Source organism: Capra hircus, chromosome 24 (genome assembly GCF_001704415.2).
Source record: "Capra hircus breed San Clemente chromosome 24, ASM170441v1, whole genome shotgun sequence".
NCBI lineage: Eukaryota > Metazoa > Chordata > Mammalia > Artiodactyla > Bovidae > Capra > Capra hircus.
Window position 1 is genome coordinate 52849312 of NC_030831.1, and position 24254 is coordinate 52873565.

Below are 24254 nucleotides of genomic sequence, written 5' to 3' on the forward strand. Positions count from 1 at the left end.
GTGCACGAGGGGGTGACATGATCTAATTCTAATTGTAAAAGTAGAGGCTAAAGAGGAGGCTAGTGCATGGTGCAGTCAGCAGACATTGGTAGGTCCTATGGGGGGAGCTATGGAAAGGTTAAAAGCTGGTGGGATTCAGGATGGGGGCTTCACAAGTAGCTTAGTTGGTAAAGAATCTGCCTGAAATGCAAGAGATCCGTTTCAATTCCTAGGTCGAGAAGTTCCCCTGGAGCAGAGACAGGCTACCCGCTCTAGTATTCATGGTGACTCAGTTGGTAAAGAATCCACCTGCAATGTGGGAGACCTGGGTTTGATCCCAGGGTTGGGAAGATCCCCTGGAGGTGGGCATACAACCCACCCCAGTATTCTTGTCTGGAGAATCCCAAGGACAAGCAGCCTGGCAGACTACAGCCTGGGGTCACAAAGAGTCGGATACAACTAAACAGCTAAGTACAGGATTCAGGATGCCTTTGGAAATGATGAGGCTTGCTGCTAGTGTGGAATGGGATTAAAAACAGGAGTCAGATGTACTTTTTGCTTAGGCCTCAGAAACTAGGTGAATTGTGGGACCATTTTGAGGGTCAAACTGCGTAAGGCGTCTTGTAGTGTATGTGGAAGGGAAGGGACCTGGGGAACAAATCAAGATTTTCTTTTCAGTTTCTTAAGCTTTTATTATAGACTGTGCTGGGTCTTCACTGCTGCCTGCGGCTTTCTCTAGGCGAGACAAGCGGGGGCTACCCTCTGGTGGCGGTACCTGGGCTTCTCGCTGTAGTGACTCCTCTTGTTTTGGGGCCTGAACTTTAGGCATGCGGGCTTCAGTAGTTGTGGCACATGATCTCAGTTGCCCCATGCCATGTGGAATTTTCCAGGGCCAAAGTTCAAACCCATGTCCTCTGAAACTGCTAGCCAATGGCCAAGGCCATCCAGTATTTAGCTTCTTATAGTGGCAAAACTGAACAGGGGTTGAAAAAACAGGGGCAAATTCTCCATGTTGTCAACTATAAGACATCTGTGCCCTACATATCCCTAACGAATGTACTATAAGGATGGGCACAGTGCCATGCGCAGAAGACACTCAAAAATTTGTCAATCACAGAGAAACATCCTACTTAGAAAGCCTCCTGGTGGGCCAGTGAAGTGTAATTTGATTGGCTGATACCAGAAAAGAGAATTGACTGGACTTCCCTGGAGCTCCAGTGGTTAAAACTTCCCGCTTCCACTGCAGAGGGTATGGGTTCAGTCCCTCAGTTCAGTTCAGTTGCTCAGTCATGTCGCCTCTTTGCAACCCCATGGACTGCAGCACGCCAGGCCTCCCTGTCCATCACCAATTCCCAGAGTTTACCCAAACTCATGCCCATTGAGTCGATGATGCCATCCAGCCGTCTCATCCTGTTGCATCCCCTTCTCCCGCCTTCAGTTTTTCCCAGCATCAGGGTCTTTTCAAATGAGTGAGTTCTTCCCATCAGATGGCCAAAATATTAGAGTTTCAGCTTCAGCATCAGTCCTTCCAATGAACACCCAGGATTGATCTCCCCTAGGATGGACTGGTTGGATCTGCTTGCAATCCAAGGGACTCTCAAGAGTCTTCTCCAACACCGCAGTTCAAAAACATCAATTCTTCGGCACTCTGCTTTCTATATAGTCCAACTCTCACGTCCATACATGACCACTGGAAAAACCATAGCCTTGACTAAATAGACCTTTGTTGGCAAAGTAATGTCTCTGCTTTTTACCATGCTGTCTAGGTTTCTTCCAAGAAGTAAGCATCTTTTAATTTCAAGGCTGCAGTCACCATCTGCAGTGATTTTGGAGCCCCCCAAAAATAAAGTCTCCCACTGTTTCCCCATCTATTTGCCATGAAGTGATGGGACCAGATGCCATGATCTTCGTTTTCTGAATGTTGAGCTTTAAGCCAACTTTTTCACTCTCTTTTACTTTCATCAAGAGGCTCTTTAGTTCTTCTTCGGTTTCTGCCATAAGGGCGGTGTCATCTGCGTATCTGAGGTGATTGATACTTCTCCCAGCAATCTTGATTCTAGCTTCTGCTTCATCCCTCCCAGAGTTTCTCATGATATACTCTGCATATAAGTTAAATAAGCATGGTGACAACATAGAGCCTTAACGTACTTCTTTTCCTATTTGGAACCAGTCTCTTGTTCCATGTCCAGTTCTAACTATTGCTTCCTGACCTGCATACAGATTTCTCAGCCCCTAGTCAAGGAATTAAGATCCCACATGCCTCATGGCACAGCCAAAAATAAATAAAATGAAGCAAAAAAAAAAAATTCAAATGTAAAGAAAGAAAAAGGAAAATTTACAAAATTCTCAGATCCACAGCCCAGTCTTCCTGCTGCCAAGATTTTCCAAGGACCCAATCCCAAAGGGGCCAGTTAGCGCCAAAATAAATGTTAGCCCAGAACCAGCTTGTTTTCTGATATGTACTTTGCTTATATTTAATATTAAACAGGAGATTGAATTCTAATGGGATGTCTGTTCGGGATCACCTTATTGCTCTGAGACTGTATCAGGATTTTATCAGTGGAAACCTGGTGTTTAGGCCCAAGTGGAGACCATAGAATTCAAAAGGAATTTGCCTTTTGACTGTTAACATGCCTTTGCTTTACTCTTTTTTCTTATCTTGGGGAATCTCATTTGCCCCACCTACTCAGGGCATATAAGAATCCAAAATATTTACCTGATGATCTGAAACACATTGTTAAGTTCATAAATTCCATTTTAAATAGCTGATTTCAGTCTTTGAGTTTTACAAAGAATAAATTTGGGGAACAGGGAACTTAAGGCCAGCCATTAGATGGATCAGTACCCTGGTCCCCAGGTTTGCACCTAGCGTGCTTGTCCAAGGTTGTTTATGTAAGATGGCTCTGCTTGCCAAAATCTGTTTCCTCTTCTTGAAAAGGGATAGGATCCTACACCATTTCTCAAAAGACTTGCATTCTAGACTGAGATAGTATCTATATGTTGCTGTATATGTTTAAGTAGGCCACTTACCTCTTCTGTTTTTCAACTTTCTCTCCTAAAATAGTGATTATCCTGCCTGTGTTAATTTCCTGGGGCTGCTGTGACAAACTACCACATGTTACCTGCTTTAAAACAAAAATTTATTCTCTGACAGTTCCAGAGACTAGAAATCTGAATTTAAGGTGTTAGCAGAGCCATGCTCCCACTGAAAGGCTTTACAGCAAAATCTTTCCTCATTGCTTCTTGGCTTCTAGGGGTTGCTGGCAATTCTTTGGCATTTCTCGGCTTGTAGGTGCCCCACCTGACATCCGCCTCCAGCTTCCCGTGTTCTTCTCCCTGCTGGGGTCACGGCCCTTCATGTGTTCTTTCTTATAAGGACACTGGTCATACTGGATTTAGAGTATGCCCTAATCCAGTACGACTTCACTTTAATCAATTATGTCTGCAGTGGACTTTTCTGAGTACACATGCTTGGGTGGAAAGGGATTCAACCAAGTACATAAACGTCCCTAAAAATCACACAGATCGTTAGGAAGATTCCAAGTAATCTGGGTGAGGACAGAGAAAACTGAAATACATATATGTGTGTGTGTGTGTGTGTGTGTATTTTATTGGAGTATGGTTGATTTACAACATTGTGTTACTTACAGGTGTCCAGCAAAGTGAATTAGTTATACATATATCCACTCTTTTTTTTAGATTTTTTTTCCCTAAATAGGCCATTGAATATGTATCCCTGTGCTAGTAGGTCCTTATTAGCTATCTATTTTATATGTAGTTTTGTATATATCTCAATCCAAATCTCCCAATTTATCTCCTCCACCACCCTTAATCCCTGGTAACCATAAGTGGCTCTGCTTCTGTTTTGTAAATGAGCTCATTTGTTTCCTCTTTTTTTTAAAAGAGGGTTAACACCTATCCTTCTCAAAATATTCCAAAAAATTGCAGAGGAAGGAACACATTCAAACTCATTCTATGAGGCCAGCATCACCCTGATACCAAAACCAAGCAAAGATATCACATACACACACAAAGGAAAGTACAGACCAATATTACTGATGAATATAGATGCAAAAATCCTCAAAAATGTATACATATATTTTAAGTAAAATATTTAATTAAAATTTTCATTTTGTTTATAATAGCCAGGACATGGAAGCAACCTAGATGTCCATCAGCAGATGAATGGATAAGAAAGCTGTGGTACATATACACAATGGAGTATTACTCAGCCATTAAAAAGAATACATTTGAATCAGTTCTAAAAAGGTGGATGAAACTGGAGCCCATTATACAGAGTGAAGTAAGCTGGAAAGAAAAACACCAATACAGTATACTAATGCATATATATGGAGTTTAGAAAGATGGTAACGATAACCCTGTATGTGAGACAGCAAAAGAGACACAGATGTATAGAACAGTCTTTTGGACTCTGTGGGAGAGGACAAGGGTGGGATGATTTGGGAGAATGGCACTGAAACATGTGTAATATCATATGTGAAACAAATCACCAGTCTAGGTTCAATGCATGATACAGGACGCTTGGGGCTGGTGCACTGGGATGACCCAGAGGGATGGTATGGGGAGGGAGGTGGGAGGGAGGTTCAGGATGGGGAACACGTGTATACCTGTGGTGGATTCATGTTGATGTATGACAAAATCAATACAATATTGCAAAGTAATTAGCCTCCAATTAAAATAAATAAATTTATATTTAAAAATAAAAAAATAGGTATCTCTTAAGGAGAGAAATATTAAAAATACCCTTAGTGTCCTTAAAATCATATTTGATATCCTCCTATTAGAGACACCAAGGGAATATTTCATGAAAAGATGGGCTCAATAAAGTACAGAAATGGTATGGACCTACCAGAAGCAGAAGATATTAAGAAGAGGTGGCAAGAATACACAGAAGAACTGTACAAAAAAAGATCTTCATAACCCAGATAATCATGATGGTATGATCAGTCACCTAGAGCCAAACATCCTGGAATGTGAAGTCAAATGGGCCTTAGGAAACATCACTGCAAACAAAGATAGTGAAGGTAATGGAATTCCAACTGAGCTATTTCAAATTTCAAAAGATGATGCTGTAAAAGTGCTACACCCAATATGCCAGCAAGTTTGGACAACTCAGCAGTGGCCACAGAACTGGAAAAGGTCAGTTTTCATTCCAATCCCTAAGAAAGGCAGTGCCAAAGAATGCTCAAACTACCACACAATTGCACTCATCTCACATGCTTGTAAAGTAATGCTCAAAATTCTCCAATCCAGGCTTCAACAATATGTGAACCATGAACTTCCAGATGTTCAATCTGGTTTTAGAAAAGGCAGAGGAACCAGAGATCAAATTGCCAACATCCACTGGATCATCAAAAAAGCAAGAGAGTTCCATAAAAACATCTACTTCTGCTTGATGACTATGCCAAAGCCTTTGACTGTGTGGATCACAATAAACTCTGGGAAATTCTGAAAGAAATGGGAATACCAGATCACCTGACCTGCCTCTTGAAAAATCTATATGCAGGTCAGGAAGCAACAGTTAGAATTGGACAGGGAACAACAGACTGGTTCCAAATAGGAAAAGGTGTACATCAAAGCTGTATATTGTCACCCTGCTTATTTAACTTATATGCAGAATACATCATGAGAAATGCTGGGCTGGAGGAAGTACAAGCTGGAATCAAGATTGCTGGGAGAAATATCAATAACCTCAGATATGCAGATGATACCACCCTTATGGCAGAAAGTGAAGAGATAAAGAGCCTCTTGATGAAAGTGAAATAGAATGAAAAAGTTGGCTTAAAGCTCAACATTCGGAAAAGTAAGATCATGGCATCTGGTCCCATCACTTCATGGCAAATAGATGGGGAAACAGTGGAAACAATGGCAGACTTTATTTTGGTGGGGGGGGGGGGACTCCAAAATCACTGCAAATGGTGATTGCAGTCTTGAAATTAAAAGACGCTTACTCCTTGGAAACAAAGTTATGACTAACCTAGATAGCATATTTAAAAGCAGAAATATTACTTTGTCAGCAAAGGTCCATCTAGTCAAGGCTATGGTTTTTCCAGTAGCCATGTATGGATGTGAGAGTTGGACTATAAAGAAAGCTGAGTGCTGAAGAATTGATGATTTTGAACTGTGGTGTTGGAGAAGACTCTTGAGTCCCTTGGGCTTCAAGAAGATCCAACCAGTCCATCCTAGGGGAGATCAGTCCTGGGTGTTCATTGGAAGGAAACTGAAACTCCAATATTTTGGCCACCTAATTTTCGAAGAGCTGACTCATTTGAAAAGACCCTGATGCTGGGAAAGATTGAAGGCAGGAGGAGAAGGGGACAACAGAGGATGAAATGGTTGGATGGCATCACCGACTCAATGGACATGAGTTTGGGTAAACTCTGGGAGTTGGTGATGGACAGGGAGGCTTGGCATGCTGCCATCCATGGGTCACAAAGTGTCAGACACGACTGAGTGACTGAACTGAACAGAACTACCTTCTTCTCTCTAGAATTCTAACCTTGCTTCATGTCCTGTAGGACACAGTTTTTGTCGTTTTTTAGTTTGTAAGTAATGTCAGACTCTTTGCAACCCGATGGACTGAAGCCTGCCAGGCCCTTCTATCCATGGGATTTCCTAGGCAAGAACACTGGAGCGGTTTACCATTGCCTTCTCTACGGGATCTTCCTGACCCAGGGATCAAACCCTAGTCTCCTGCTTTGGCAGGCCGATTCTTTACCAGTGAGCTACCAGGGAAGTCTATAGTGCAGAGTACTTTCTGAATATTGAAGACTGTAAACGGCTTAGGTAGCCCAAAGGGAACTGACAAGTGAAGGAAATCAGCTGGGTTTGCAGGAGCTGCCAGCAAGAGCTGTGACAGACACCAACCACATGCTCAGACTTCCGCTTTTTGACCTTCAGTTGATAAAAATCCTGTGGGTTTTTTTCTCCTGAACACGGATGGCAGCATCTTGACTCCGGTATTAACAGATGTGATGACCTGAAGCAGTAATTGTGTGTCATCACCTGGAAATCTTTCAACTTCAGCCCATAACCATCCCCTGTATCTGTGAAATATCCTGTGAAAAAGAATTTTGGCCCAACTCAACTCCCCCATTAACTGTGACAAAATTAAATGTGACAAAACTAATAGTGTCAGAGCTGCGATTAGAACGTGGCATAACATTCCTACTACAATGTTAATGTGCGTCTGTGTGTGTACGTGTGCACGCATACACAGAGATAAGCATGATTTCAGGGCAACGGAGAAACAATTACCTGATGGCTAAGTTCAGGTTAACATTTTTTTAATGAGTTAAAAATTTTATTACTTCAAATGACATAGCCACAACAGTATAATATTTTTAAAACCCCAATATTATTGAGCTTATGCCAGTCTGAGTTATGCTAACTTCTCTGCCAGGGAAATCATTTCTCCTCCCTATTATAAATCACTTACTTGAAGTTAAGCTTCAGTTTGTTGAAGACTTGATTCAAAGCCTTCTACTAGCTTGCAGTGAAATAAAGTTTATTACTATCACTGCCAGTCTTCAGAGGGGCTAAGTGACTTGTGCCTGTGTGGTTGCTAATTCACGTTGGTCATGTTCGGCTCTTTGTGACCCTGTGGACTGTAGCCCACCAGGCTCCTCTGTAAATCAGTTCTCCAGGCTGGAGTGGATTGCCCTGCCCTGCTCCGGGGGATCTACCCGACATGGGAATCGAACCTGTGTCTCTTACATCTCCCGCATTGGAGGGCAGGTTTCTTACTAACAGCATCATCTGGGAAGTCAGTTTAGTCTAAGCAAATGCATAGGACCCCCAGAAATGACTTGATGCCACTTCTAGTATTATGTATCATCATTTAATGTGATTTTAAACTACAAACAACAATGTAATAATAGCTTGAACATGTCACTCACATTTTAGATTATGCCAATGGTTTGATTAATTTTATCTCTTGGAGTATGATATGATCTCTATCCTTTTGATAATTTGACGTTTTTACTGTAATTTTGCCACTCTATTTGGAAATATTAAATTTTGCAGAGTTCTTGAATTATTTTAGTTACATTGCTTATCTCTGCAATGTTTGGTATGGTAACCACTAGCCATAAGTGACTGTTGAGCTCTTGAAACATAGCTTGCCTGAACAGAGGTGTGCTGTAAAATTCACAGTGGATATTAAAGACTTAGTATAAGCAATGTAAGCTGTCACATTAGCACATTTCCTACTGATTAAATGATTTGAATGATATATTTTTAGGTTACTTGAATAATGTATTTTAGGCTAAATATATATACTATTAAAATTAATTTCACTTATTTCATTTTTACCATTTGAATTTGACTACTGGAAACTTTAAATTACATATGAGCCTTCCTGGCTCGTATTATAATTATACTGGACAGTGATGACTAATACATTCCCTAAGTCATATATCCAATCACAAGGAGGTCAAGAAGATTGCCAGCCTGATATTGAAATGAATTTTGGAGCTATTGAAATACAGTGGTTAAATCACCCTCCTTAAATATTTCTGAATGTTATCTAAATAACTTTCATATTTTACATCATTTTCCTTATTTTGCTCCATGTTTACTGAACATCATAATCGATGAATCAAGGACCTTTCTTTCACATTGGCCTAAGACTTTATGGCACTGATGAAAATAAAAGTCCAGGGAGTGGAGTTGGGGAAAGAAAAGGAGTCTTCAGATCTGCAATAGTGCATCTGTGTCCCTGTGTTCAGTTTCAGAGTCCTTGTCCAGCTTCTGTGAGATGATTTACTGCTGAAGACTATTTGTCTTCCTACTGCTATCTCTGAACAAGCCCAAATCTTCCATGTGGTTAATAAACTTCTTATCTTTTGAATACTGAAAGTAAACTTAATCCTCAGGGTGGTTCAGTCAGCAGACGGGGAGCCTTTGAGATGCTTCTTAGAGATACAGGACAACCAGGTTTCCTGCCCTGTGCTATGATCAATCTTCCCTCTCACGCATGTATGTGTAAGGGCGTTAAAGGTGCTTCTCAGTGATAAATGTCAGTGCAGTCGCAAAGTGAATATTAATTTCAGCATTGTCAAGGTCATATGTGTACCCAGGTTCATTGTTACGGGAATTTTTATTGTTGTGGCTATTTGGAAAGATATTTTATTGGGAGCTCTTTTCATCAAGTACCAGGAGCAGAATTCCTCAACACCCATGTAAATTGCTCACAAAAGAAGTGCTTTAGTACTGTCTAGTCTGTTAATTGGGGTAATTATTTTGAGTGCCTCAAAAAAGAGCAAAGTGTGGGTTTAGAGGAGCTAAGTTAGGTAGGAACAGAACAAACAGATGATCACAAAATCTGGAGACTAGCTAATGTTCCTGAAAAGCGACTGACTATATATGGGAAAAGAAAGAAAAAAATGCAGGGGAAATAAATGAAAAAGAAAAACATGACTGTGGTGAGGCCACTCGTAAGAACTAGTGTGTGAAATTATCTAGCTCAGAGACCAGGAAGTTAAGAGGGAAGTAGAGATGAAGAAAAATAATAGATTATGGCTGTCCATCTGGTGTTACCTACCCAGCATGCCCTGTGTATAGTGAAGAACTTGAACCCCAGTGTAGGTGCCAATGCTGTGATATTCACCAGCCCGCTCACCACACTCACACACCTGCCCAGTCTTGCTTCAGTCCAGTGTTCTCTATCTCAGTAAGCAAGATGAAAAACATCCAGCAGTGCAAGTCAGAAATATAGGAGTCATTCTTTCATGTTTGTTTTGTTTTTCTTTAAATTTTATTGAGGTATAGTTAGTTGCAATTTTGTGTTAATTTCTGCTGTGCAGCAAAGTTAATCAGTTACACCTATACATCTATCCACTGTTCTTTAGATTCTGTTTACATATAGGCCATTACAGAGTATTGAATAGCATTCCCTGCACTACACAGTAGGTCCTTATTAGTGATCTATTTTATCGATAGTAGTGTTTGTATGTCAGTCCCAATATAGGAGTCATTCTTAATGTCATTCTCTCACTGTGCTTCCTCCAGGACATCAAATGCTGTTGATGTTTACCTTCCATACAGCCCTTGAATCCTTCCTTTTCTCTTCCTGTTCATCACTATTGTTCTAAATCAAGCTATTAACCTCTTTCTTCTATGTATAGAATATTCTCCCAACTGGTTTTCTGGCACCTACATTTGTCCCCTTCAATTCACAGTTTGCATCATGGACAGAGTACAGAATGATTAAATCCATCAGTACCTTTATGATTCTTAAAAATAAAAATCCTCCCAAAGCATTTAAGGCCCAGAGTGGTCTCATCCCTGATCATCTCTCCCACCTCATCTGGACCCCTCTCCTAGCCTCTTATGGTCCTATCACCTTAGACTAAAATTTAAGGACATTTTCATTGTTTTCCCTGTTGATTCTCTGACACTCTGTAAAAATTGATAACATTTACTGAATGCTTCCTTGGTACTAGATACTGTTCATGATTTATTATCAGTCTCTACAGTAAAGCCATGACGTAGGTATTGGTATTAATCCCATTTTAACATAAGAAAATTTAAGCTCAATAATATTAAATAGCTTGACCCTGGCCACATAAGCCTGAGCAGGGGTACTTAATTTGAACCCAAAGTCTCTGACTTTGGAGGCCACATTGATTACTATTAGTCTCTCTCGGCAAAGTTTTATTAGATGGGCTGCAGCCCAGATTGGTGACTTCTGGCAAACCTATGTGTTCAAAGAAGAGAGTTCTAAATTTCTTGTTTAACTTATGGTTCCTCCATAAAGAGTTTACCCAAGGCAGTACCTCATCTTTTAAAACCTGGAAATAGATAAACAATACATTGCTTCCCTAAAAAGATGGTCTCTTTTAAGGTAGGGTGTTTTGGAGTTATGTAGAAAAACCTACTTGGGCTTTCCTGTGGCTTATTGGTAAAGAATCCTCCTGCCAATGCAGGAGACACAGTTTCGATCCCTGGGTCAGGAAGATCCTCTGGAGAAGGAAATGGCAGCTCACTCCAGTATTCTTGCCTGGGAAATCCCATGGATAGAGGAGCCTGGTGGGCTACAGTCCATGGGGTTGCAAAAGTGTCAGACATGACTTAGCAACTAAACAACAACAAGAACAGGAAAACCTACTCACTTGGTTGCCAGGAAAAAGACTGTTGATTCTTTCTCCTCTAATAAATGGCAGCAGGACTCTTTTATAAAAGCATCCATACATGTCATTTATTGGCTCTGTTAAAACTACAGACATCAAATATTGATTGATTTTTTTCCATCCTGACCATAATACAAGCCAACTGTGAGAAAGGTTTCTGGGATTGAGTTACGTTATCACCATGTAAAACACTCGGGGTGGCACATGAGTCAAAGATGCCTGATTCTCTGATGCATATCTGTTTATAGAGAACTGCCATTTTTATGTGCAGAAATACGTCCTGGAGTATATATAAGTCTCAAATAAGTATGAAACATCTTCTTCCTAGGGATTTCTGCTTGGGACTCTTCTACAAAAATTAAACATAAATGTATGATCTGTATAATAACAATAATAGTAACTGTGTGGAGTATTTATGAGGAGATTGGGACACATTGTGAAAGGGGAGAGTGAAAAAGTTGGCTTAAAGCTCAACATTCAGAAAACTAAGATCATGGCATCTGGTCCCATCACTTCATGGGAAATAGGTGGGAAAACAGTGGAAACTTTAGTTTAAGACTTTATTTTTTGGGGCTCCAAAATCACTGCAGATGGTGACTGCAGCCATGAAATTAAAAGACGCTTACTCCTTGGAAAGAAAGTTATGACCAACCTGGATAGCATATTGAAAGGCAGAGACATTACTTTGCCAACAAAGGTCTGTCTAGTCAAGGCTATGGTTTTTCCTGTGGTCATGTATGGATGTGAAAGTTGGATTGTGAAGAAAGCTGAGTGCTGAAGAATTGATGCTTTTGAACTGTGGTGTTGGAGAAGACTCTTGAGAGTCCCTTGGACTGCAAGGAGATCCAACCAGTCCATTCTAAAGGATATCAGTCCTGGGTGTTCATTGGAAGGACTGATGCTAAAGCTGAAAGTCCAATACTTTGGCCACCTCATGCGAAGAGTTGACTCATTGGAAAAGACTCTGATGCTGGGAGGGATTGGGGGCAGGAGGAGAAGGGGACGACCGAGGATGAGATGGCTGGATGGCATCACCAACTTGATGGATTTGAGTTTGAGTTGGTGATGGACAGGGAGGCCTGGTGTGCTGCAATTCATGGGTTCACAAAGAGTCTGACATGACTGAGCAACTGAACTGAACTGGACCACTTTTAAAAAAACTTGTTCCCAAACTGAAGTTCTAGAGACCAATATCTTGCAAAGAGTACATGTTATTTTTTCTACTTTCTTAAAATTATCTTGGGATATACCACATTCTCCTAAAATCAGTAGAATATTATCTGACCTGTTGGTAATGCTAATAAAGTAGAAATGCAGTTTAGTCATTGATAATTTCATGCTGGTAGGATGTTTCCTGCTTAATTGTGCCATCATTAATTAGTTCACTTTGCAATTTTTCTCATTATTTTTACTTAAAGGATTCTTTATCTAACGCCATCCCCAAACTATATTGTGTTTTTCTCTCCTTTGACTGACTTGTATATTCTGTTCCAGAAAGATAAATATCAAGGCCATGACTCATTAAACTCATTCACACCCATGCCCCCTGACTTACTCGAGTCCTCCTTCACATCTGAACTTCCTGTCCTTCCTTTCCCCGTCAGTGCAATTTTCAATTGTTGATCAAGAAATAGTCTTGACCAAGTTTCCCATAACTGTCCTCAATGACTATACTTCATTGATAGACCTATTTCTAGCATTCTTATATACTTTATCATCTGTGAAGAAGTGTGTTTGTGTTTATTTTATTGTCTGTGTTTATGCATATTTTCTTTGTCCTAATAAGTTCCCTAAAAATTTCTGCATAATATTTCACAGTACTAGAGAAAGCATTGGAGAAGGCGATGGCACCCCACTCCAGTACTCTTGCCTGGAAAATCCCATGGACGGAGGAGGCTGGTAGGCTGCAGTCCATGGGGTAGCAAAGAGTCAGACACAACTGAGCGACTTCACTTTCACTTTTCACTTTCATGCATTGGAGAAGGAAATGGCAACCCACTCCAGTGTTTCTTGCCTGGAGAATCCCAGGGATGGGGGAGCCTGGTGGGCTGCCATCTCTGGGGTCGCACAGAGTCGGGTACGACTGAAGCGACTTAGCAGCAGCAGCAACAGAGAAAGCATTGTATGATAAACACACTAAGTGTATGATTAGACTTCAAAATGAACTGTTACTTTTATCTAGAGATTTCATTCACAATGGAAAGAGACCAAACCCAAGCTATTCTAGGGCAAAAAATATTGAGTCACTATTCTTGAGTTTACATGATATTAAGCATTTAATAATATGAAAGTTAAGCAATTTGCTTGAAACCTTAAGTTTTTAACTTCAGTGTTTATTTTCAGAGTTTTTCTGTATGATAAATCATTTGCCTTTGACTTTACTTAAAAATCTCCAGTTGCAATGATTTGAAACCTCAGTCATGCAGTCAGGAATCTACATCACCCACTACATTTTACATTTCTAGGCACTACATTGCTAGTAAGTAAATAAGTGAAAGTCAGTCATGTCCGACTCTTTGCAACCCCTTGGAAAGAGTTCATGGAATTCTCCAGACCATAATACGGGCATGGATAGTGTTTCCTTTCTCGAGGGGATCTTCCCAACCCAGGGATCAAACCCAGGTCTCCTGCATTGCAGGTGGATTCTTTTACCAGCTGAGCCTCAAGGGCAGCTAATGTGTTCCAAAATGAAATTCATCGTAAGTCATGTGCTTCACCAAGGTTATTACCCTTTGGTTGTGTTAGTGAAAAATCTGTTACTCTACTGAAAAGATCTGACATTGAGTTCAGTCCCTGTAATCATTTTTATTATAACCACTACTCCTAGTTCTAGTAGTTTTACCACAAAAAGACTACTTTTAAGATATTTTCTTCAAAAAGAATCATTAAAGTGTTTTCTACTACATTGTCAAAAATATCAATTATTTAATATAACAACGGGACTTCCCTGGTGGCTCAGCAGTAAAGAGTCTGCCTGCTAGTACAGGAGATGCAAGTTCGATTCCTGGGTCGGGAATATCCCCTGGAGAAGGAAGTGGCAACTCGCTCCAATATTCGTGCCTCGGAAATCCCATGGCCAGCGGAACCTAGCAGGCTATAGTCCATGGAGTCACAAAAGAGTTGGACACAACTTAGTGACTAAACAACAACAATATATCAGCATGTGTGTGTATCAGTTGTTGTTGTTCAGTGCCCCAGTCGTGCCCAGCTCTTTGTGACCCTATGGGCTGCAGCTTGCCAGGTCTTCCATATGCCCACACACATTTGTATATATAGGTAGTATGCAAGTCATATAAATCACACATATTTTATGTGTTTGTATATACCTACATCAGTATATGTCTACAGACACACACGTGCATACATGTGCACACACACACACATACAAGGACACAGTGGAGTATATTCTGAGTTAGCTAATAGCACCTGTTCAAACCAAAAATAAAATGATCAGGTAATAACTGCTTCCTCCAACCAAATCTTGTCAGGTGCCTGAGATTTTGGTAATAGAGACCTACCCCTATAGTCTGCGCTTCTTCCTTGCCAGACTACTGTCATATCTCCTAACTGCGTTTTTCAGTCAAGAAGGGATTTTATTATGTTAATAATTACATTGCCTGCAGGCTTTTTGATGTTGCATTCCCCATACAGAATAGAAACAGATTTCATAGAAATATCATTAAAGCTGTTAACTACAGGAGAACAAAAAATTAAAGAGGCAATCAAAGCATGCACTTTATTATCAATAAATTCAAATAGTTTCAGAAATGGTTTGCATTTGAAACACATTCAGTGAGGATATCATTGGCAGTGGAAGCTGCTGCTTAAATAAGAGAGCTTTGTGGCCTAAGTCCATTTGGATCACTACAGATAATTATTTAGATTTCTTGCTATCCATTTTTAAAATAGACTCAAGAATCATTTTTATATTAGTACATGCATAAGAAGGTAGAGTCACCCTCAGAATTCTGGCCTGAATTGAGGGTCTGGGAATTATAGATCATTATTTGAAAGATAACACGTGATTTTTTTTGAATGCACTTATTACTTTGGTTCTTAAAAAAAAAAAAGAATTTAGTGGCTGCTAAATTAATGATTTAGGAACATTGTATTACACAGTCATTTTGAAGAGACTTTAAATATTCAAATGTTCAACTACGTATTCTCTGACACTAACATTTGTCTTCATTTGGGACTACCAGCTGGGAAACATCAGTATAATGGTGAAAAGATATCAGCTTCATTCAGTATTATGATGATAGAGACTTGCCTTGATCCTTCTAAAGCTTTTTCTGTGAAAACCTTATATTCCATTCTTATTTGGAAGAGGTTATTTAAACTCCCATTTTTAGAAGCATATATCTGATAAATCATAATTTGGACTTCAGTGTGCTTAATACAAACACCAAATTACAGTACAGAGAAGTCAGGAAGGTAGACAAATAGACATTAGAATAGATGCAGAGCAAGAGAAAGAAAAGAAAACAGGGTATTCATTTTTATTTGCTATTTGACTCGATCATCAGAAGCTCTGACATTTGGAAAATCTAAAATACCTGGTAAATTAAAGCAAATGAATTCATATGCCTTTGACTTACCCATGATTTGCAAAATGAAATAGAAACCTCTATTTCATAAATGTTTATGTTTTTGAAATGATAGCATTTATTAAAAATTTGTAATAAAATGGAAAGCTGAAGCTGATAACTGTAAAAGTGAAATTATTGCCATATTTCCCATCATAAAGTAATTAACAATTAAGACAAATGATTTGATGTTAAAGAATGACTGACTGATTTTCAAAACCAAAAGAAACCAGAGATGTTATCTAATCCTTAGGGGCTACCACGTAAGGAATCATAGACCTAAATAATGGAAACTTTGCACCCTACACTTCAAAAAATGTATATATTACATTACTGCAAACTTGCAGACAATTTCAGGCAGTCCATGGGCACCTTGATTCTTGATGCCAGTGACTGATCTCTATCATAAGTAGAGTAGCGACAAGAAATCATACCTTCTGACTCTCATCTCAATTAATTAGTTGTAGCTCATTAAACTCTAATATTCCCCCCAAGTCCATCACCTAATCATATATAGAATATAGACACACATCCTGTCATTGATATATGTGATAAATCATGCTTTATTAAAAATTCAGCCAACTTTTATATGCCATTTTTGGGTTAGTACGCAATAAGTTCTCATTATAAAGTACCCTGTTACACTATAAATTTATATATATGGTCAGAAATTATTGTTCTCTGCAAATAGTGACATGTAATATATCTCATTTATTCTAATGTCAGTATTTAATTTGTTCTTAGGTACAGGTATTCTAATGAATTTCTACTGTAATGCAATATTGAAGTTTAAAAAGGTAGTTGGTTAGGTTGACATTGATTGATGAGTTCTTGCATAGATCATGCGTCTGTTCAGAAATCTTTCCATTCTTTGAAGAAAAAGGTAACTGGAATAGAAATGGAGAGAAATTAGATGCAATTTGCAACAAAATTATTGTCCAACTGAGAGGATCAGTGGTGATTATGAAAGACATCTTGGAAGTGATGAGTGGTTATACACATTAAGGTTCTTGACTGACGTACCAAAATGTAATGAAATGGAAAGCTGAAGCTAATAACTGTATTGATTCCACATCTAATTTCTACTATTGAACATCTTTAAGTCTCCCTTTTTCTCTTTCTGTCTCTGTCTAATATGCATATAATGAGTCACATGTAAAAGTGTATAAGTTATATTCAAGTATAGTTTATAGACATAAATCTGAATAAAGACATAAATATATGAAAATATACTTATGTGCTTATGTGTGTGTGAGTACACACATGAAACAAACACACAGGCCTCTCTTAAAGTTATAATTCAAAAGGGAATAGGGAATTCAGGAATTTGAATTTGTAACACTGCTGTGAAGAAAAGTAAGCATGTAATATCTTTTAGCTGTTTTGAACCAAACATATCTGCTCTTCCCTGCTCATTTAAGCCAATCTTAAATGTGCAGAATGAACACCAACTCCCAGAGCTTGCTCAAACTCATGTCCATTAAGTTGGCGATGCCATCCAACCATCTCATCCTCTGTCGTCCCCTTCTCCTACTGCCCTCAATCTTTCCCAGCATCAGGGTCTTTTCCAACGAGTCAGTTCTTCGCATCAGGTTGGCAAAGTACTGGAATTTCAGTTTCAGCATCAGTCCTTCCATTGAGTATTCAGGACTGATTTCCTTTTGGATGGACTGGTTGGATCTCCTTGCAATCCAAGGGACTCTCAAGAGTTTTCTCCAACACCACAGTTCAAAAGCATCAATTCTTTGGCCTCAGCTTTCTCTATGGTCCAACTCTCACATTCATGCATGACTGCTGGAAAAACTACAGCCTTGGCTAGATGAACCTTTGTCAGCAAAGTAATGTCTCTGCTTTTGAATATGCTGTCTAGATTGGTCATAACTTTTCTTCCAAGAAGCAAGCATCTTTTAATTTCATGGCTGCAGTTACCATCTGCAGTGATTTTGGAGCCCCCCAAAATAAAGTCTGCCACTGTTTCTACTGTTTCCCCATCTATTTGCCATGAAGTGATGGGACCAGATGCCATGATCTTCGTTTTCTGAATGTTGAGCTTTAAGCCAACTTTTTTCACTTTCCTCTTTCACTTTCATCAAGAGGCTCATTATTTCTTTTTCACTTCTGCCATAAAGGTGGTATCATCTGAGTATCATCTGAGGTTATTGATATTTCTCCCAGCAATCTTGATTCCAGCTTTTGCTTCATCCAGTCCAGCATTTCTCATGATGTACTCTGCATATAAGTTAAATAAGCAGGGTGACAGTATACAGTCTTGATGTACACCTTTCCCGATTTGGAACCAGTCTGTTGTTCCATGTCCAGTTCTAACTGTTGCTTCTTGACCTGCATATAGGTTTGTCAAGAGGTAGGTCAGGTGGTCTGATATTCCCATCTCCTTCAGAATTTTCCACAGTTTATTGTGATCCACACAGTCAAAGGCTTTGGCATAGTCAGTAAAGCAGAAGTAGATATTTTTCTGGAATTCTTTTGCTTTTTTCTATGATCCAACAGATGCCACAAACTAATAGCACCCATATAAAGAAGCTGAACATAACTGACACATGTTGTTTGTTCTGATGGCTCCACTCATAGGTCATTCCCTATCTCCCACTCTTCTTGGGCCTCCTTATTCCTTTAGATAAAACAATATTGAAATTAGGCCATTTAATAACCTTAGGATGGCCTCTAAATGTTCAAGTAAAAGGAAAACCCAATTGATCTGGCAAACTGCATTATTCTCTAATTTTAAGAAAGTTTCCCAGCCGCCCCAGCCTTCAGTAACCACCACCCTGATGAGGCACCAAGATCACAGCAAGACCCTATACCGGCAAAAGAATGATAATCCACTGAAGCCTCAGATGGTGGTTAGCCTTTTTTTCTTTAAGCAGTGAAGTGTTTTAAATTAAGATATGTACATTTTTAGACAAAATGCATGCTATATAACAGAATATATATTTATATATTTATAATAGAAAATATACTCTCTAATAGAATATAGTATAAACATAGGCTTTCATGTTATGCCTTGGGGTGGCTTCTGTTATTATAATTGCTTCATCAGGGTGGCCTGGAACCTGACACACAACATCTCCAAGGTATGCCTCTAGGTCTGTACAGATGTTTCTCAGTATCTGCGAGGCATTGGTTTCAAGGCTTCTCGTGGATACCAAAATCTGCAGATGCTTGTATGCTTAGTTGCTCGGTCGTGTCCAACTCTTTGCAACTGTAACCCACCAGGCTCCTCTGTCCATGCAATTCTGCAGGCAAGAATACTGGAGTGGGTAGCCATGCCCTTCTCCAGGGGATCTTCCTGAGCCAGGGATCAAATCCATATCTCCTGCATTGCCAGGTGGGGTTTTTGCTGCAAAGCCACCAGGGAAGCTCAATCTAATCTAACCTAGTGGAATCTAATGTAAGCAAGTAACTCATTAATCAGTGCCAGTCTAGCCAACTACCTTTTTACATATAGGTATAGATATGCAGTCTTATGGGGCTTCCCAGGTGGTGCTAGTGGTAAAGAACCTGCCTGCCAATGCAAGAGACTTAAGAGACATGGATTTGATCCCTGGGTCAGGAAGATACCCTGGAGGAGGAAATGGCAACCCACCCCAGGAAATTTCTTGCCTGGACCAAGGAGCCTAATACAGTCCATAGGGTTGCACAGAATCAGGCATGACTGAAGCAATTAGCATGCATGCAGCATACAGTCATATATATATATATATATATATATATATATATATATAAAATATTAAATATATAATATATGTATAGATATGCATATCTGTAGTATCTGCATGCCTGGATACAACCAACCTCAGATCAAAAATACTGAAAAAATATTTTTAGTAACTAAACAACATATTAGATTAGGTTACATTAATTGCATGTATATTGTTATATATGATAAACATATATTTGATAATTCTTTGATGTTGTGATGTTTATATTTACTTAGGACAACATAAGATTATGGTATTTATCTTAATATATGAGAATGTTACAGAAAATCTACCAATTCAATCAAATCACAAAATAAAATATATTTTAAAACAAAAAGTTAAGGTATGAAGTAAGTTTGTTCTAAAATGCCACACTTTTTGAGAGAAAGACAGTTGAAAACTTTATACCAACTAGTTGAATGTTAGCTGTGAAACAAATAGTGTTGTGTGTGAATGCTTAATCTAAATGTTCTGAATGCTCCTTTTTTCTTCTGGTGGCTGTTATCTCTGCCTCAGATTCTTCTGGCTTCCAAAGCATACCTTTTTCCTCAATGGTGTCTAATGATCATTAGGAAAGGAGAATAATCCAATTGGTGACAGAGCATTGGTATGGACACTACCAGTGTGTCCTGAATCCAAATTATGACACTTACTTACTGCCTAATGATCCCTGTTGGTAACTAAGAGAAGTCGCTCAGTCGTGTCCGACTCTTTGCGACCCCGTGGACTGTAGCCTACCAGGCTTCTCTGTCCATGGGATTCTCCAGGCAAGAATACTGGAGTGGGTTACCATTTCCTTCTCCAGGGGATCTTCCCAACCCAGGGATCGAACCCGGGTCTCCCACACTGGAGGCAGACGCTTTAACCTCTGAGCCACCAGGGAAGCCCAAGCCATAGATACATACAGACAAATTAAGCCATCGGCAGAGTGCACACAGACTCCTATGCGTACAACAAACATGGACAAACATACCAACTTAAGTTCTCATTGGGTGTGTAGGAAAATGCAGTTTTCTCATCACTCAGAGTAATAATTCTGAATCAACGAAATCAAATGTGTTAGACTCTGTACTATATTTTTAGGCTCGTGACTTACCATAGCATTTATATAAAGTCATTCATTCAACTCACATTTGTTGAATACTTTCTGTATACCCAGCCTTGTGCTTATCCCCATGAAGAAGACAGCTGCTCTTATTATTTGGAAAATTAAGCGTGGGTTTGGACCATTCTCTTGACAGCCAGGACACTCAGCAGCCTTGGCTGGAATCATCAGGGGAGAAGGATGACTAATGTTTGTTCTCGTGGGGGTGCTGTCTTGACTCTGCCTTGAATCCCTGTAGACTCCTCTGCCACAGCACCTGATGGAAGTGCTGATTCCCCCATCTCAGAGTCACAACACATCCTCCCATCCCACCCCACGTGCCCCATGTAGCCCCCTCAGCTAGTCCGTCCGGATTCTCAGGGGGCTTGCTCTGGCTGCAGGGGTCATTTCTAGATTCTCTCCCAAGTCACACTAGGAGCCTCAGGAAACTCTGAGAGAGACACTGGCGCTCTCATACACCCCTAATCTCTTGGCAAGGTTGCCACTGACTACCTGTGGTGGTGCAGGTGAAGTGCCAATTCATCTTCTGCCTCTTTCCTCAAATATTGAAGACAGTTTGAATTGTTGCCCATCACCCCACTGTGCTCCAGTGAAACAGACTGGCAGAAAGTCCCCAAACACTGCCTCCTCTTCCTTTCTTCTAGACACCTCCTGAAAACCTTCCTTGAATGTGTTACGTCTCTCAGCAGGAGTGATGGCTTTGGAGTTTGGCTGTTTTAAAATCTGAATCTTTGCTCTCAGAATAAGCTTGTGGCTCAGCTAGTAAAGAATCTGCCTGCAATGCAGGAGACCTGGGTTTGATCCCTGGGTTGAGAAGATCCCCTAGAGCAGGGGAAGGCTACCCACTCCAGTATCCTGGCCTGGAGAATTCCATGGACTGTATAGTTGATGGGGTCACAAAGAGTCAGACATGGCTGAGTGACTTTCACTTCCACTTTAGTAGGCAATGCCCTTTCCACTTTAGCTGTGAGAAAGCAACAAATAATACATTAAGTCCCATTCAGTTAATACTTTACACATCAATGGGCTGCAGGAATATGCTCTGTGGGAACTTTCATGATCCTGGTTACCTTACTTTCAACATGTATCTTTAGCAGGTCATTCAGTCTCATTGCTTCCGTGCCTTTCTCTGTCTGCCTTCCTTAGAAAGATAGTAGATCCCAAATCCGAAATACTCCTTCTTGAAGTGTTCGCATTGTCTTTGTGAATATAACAGTAATCAAAGAAACATGCAAGTTATTAATGTTTTTACTACTTACTGTTGATAAAATATTGTACTTTGAAAATTCAGCTGAAGCGTGTGTCCGTGTGTGCTCATTCTGTCAGTCGTGTCCAACTCTTTGTGACCCTCTGTAGGGTCAGGACTGTAGCCTGCCAGGTTTGTCTGTCTGTGGGATTATTCAGGCAAGAATGCTGGAGTGGGTTGTCATTTCCTTCTCCAGAGGATCTTCCTGACCCAGGGATTGAACCCATGACTCCTGGATCTCTTGCATTGACAGGCAGATTCTTTACCACTGAGCCACGTGGGAAGCCCCTCCAGTTGAAGAGTATCAGTAGGCACATCTGAGTTTGCTTTCTCTCCCCATGGAACAGAATGTCTGCTTTATCATAATAGAGTTCTAACTGCATCACTATAAACTTTGACACTGGCAAGACTCACCACTGTTTAACATTTGTCTACTAAAGTTCTGTTTGTGAAATCAAGGATTTCTATAGGAAAATTACTCCTTTATGGAAGAATACTGAGATGAGGACACTTTCATGAAATGTCTGTCAAAATACAACTGTTTGGGAGGCACAGTTCTCCCTTCAGAAGAAAGAAAGAACACATAGAAGAAGAAAGGGGAAGGCAAGAATAACCCCTACAGAGATGGATTAGAATGGGTGGCATCTCTATAGAGTCATGAAAGATAGCATATGCATCTGTACATGTGACTATACATATGCTCCTGAGAGGTTTTGTCTGTATCTGTGTATACACATTCATGTGTTTGTTCTTCAGCCTAAGAACCTAGAGACTTTGTTAAAGAGCACAGTTCCAGTGTAGCATCTCCACACAGATTGTTTATGAGTTGCAAGCAGTGAAGCAGGGGACCAGAGTACAGGAGGACCACTTAACCCTATAGTGGAGAAATCGGACAGCACCTTGACCTAGGTTCAGAAGATTAACATACGTGAGAGTTGAAAGATCTCAGGCCTCTGGATACGATGCCCTGAGAAGGACAACATATTTCAGCCTGGGATATATAACCTAGACTCAATAGGAAGAAACAAAGACAAACCTAAAATGGAGAACATTGTATTAGTGAAAATAGGACTATATTCTTCAAAAAATAAATGGCCTAAATGGTAAAGAAAGGCTTTAGAACAGTTTCAATATAAAACAGACTAAACCGATATAGTAGTGAAGTTCAAACTTGACCATAAGCTGGATCCTCGGCTAGAGATGAAAATGCTGCATAAATGACAGCATAAATGCTGCATAAATGACATAAATAAACTACCAAGTCAGTTGACACTGTTTGAAAACAAATGATGATTAGTTCAATATTATTTTAATACAAAATGCTGAAGTTGACAGCTATATTATTCGTGTACACATTAATTCTTATGAAATATGCACTAAAGAGTTTAGGGGTAAAGAGCCCTGATAAGTGTGGCCTAATCTGGACAGATAGATAGATAGATAATTGAGAGAGAAAATGATAGTTTATAGAACAAAGTGTTAACAATAGGTAGATCTGGATAAAGGGAACAAGGGTATTGTATGTACTGTTCTCATTCTTAATGTTTTCTGTAGGCTAAAATTATTTCCATGTAAAATTTTTAAGAGATTATTAATAACCAGTTGTTAACCTGAAAAGGATGCAGTTGTCAGTAATAAGGATTCTCGGGATTTGAAGACTGATGGGGTAGTGTATGAAGGTGATATCAATGCAAACCAGAACTCTTGCCTTTCCCAATCAACAGAAATTGATAAGAGGCCAATCATCCTTTGTTTCTTGAGGAGACTTTTAGCCAGGTATAAGCATTGCAGCAAAGGGACTCAGGTCCCAGCCTGTCTCAGCAGAAAATACTTGTTTTGAGTATTCCTCCCCCACCCCAAAAGTGTGAGCAGTAATGCCTTAAGGAGCTGGGTTCCATGGAACAAATTCTGAAAATGATCCAGAGACCCAGGTTCTATGCCGATCTAAGAAGTCTATCATTGGATGTCATGTCAGCTGGGGTTTCACATGATATTATGCTATGGAAGTTCAAACTCAGAAGAGATTGATTAGAGGCCTAGAATGTGTATCTGTCCAAAGCTAGGTGGTATCTAAGGCTGGCGGGGAATACACAGCATGTTTAAGTTAAAGTCATTGCTATGCTTGCAATGATGGGCTATTTATTTATTTTGGATTGCAGTAATTAGCATGGTTATTGCATTTACCATTTGCAAACCATATATTCAAGGCTTATGAGCAAATAAAAAATTGTGAAGAAATTAAAAATTTGCATATCTAAAATGAAGGATTTTCTTAACTCATTTCATAGCCTCATTTCACCTGATCTTATGTTAGGCTTTGTATAGTCTTTAATAAACAAGCTTTTTATCCTTGATTAAGTAAAGTAATAGTTGCAAGAGAAAATGGAATGCCAGAAAGTAAAATTGAAATTAAATCTTGAAATTAATTTAAAGGACCCAGATTTGGGCAAGATTGTAAAATGATGA

At 39.6% G+C, this 24254-nt stretch overlaps 1 protein-coding gene across 1 annotated transcript in view; it reads left to right on the top strand.

Moving 5' to 3' along the window:
* Positions 1 to 24254, top strand: part of LOC108633778 (netrin receptor DCC-like) — a 53779-nt gene that overhangs the window by 20210 nt on the left and 9315 nt on the right. The window lies entirely within an intron of this gene.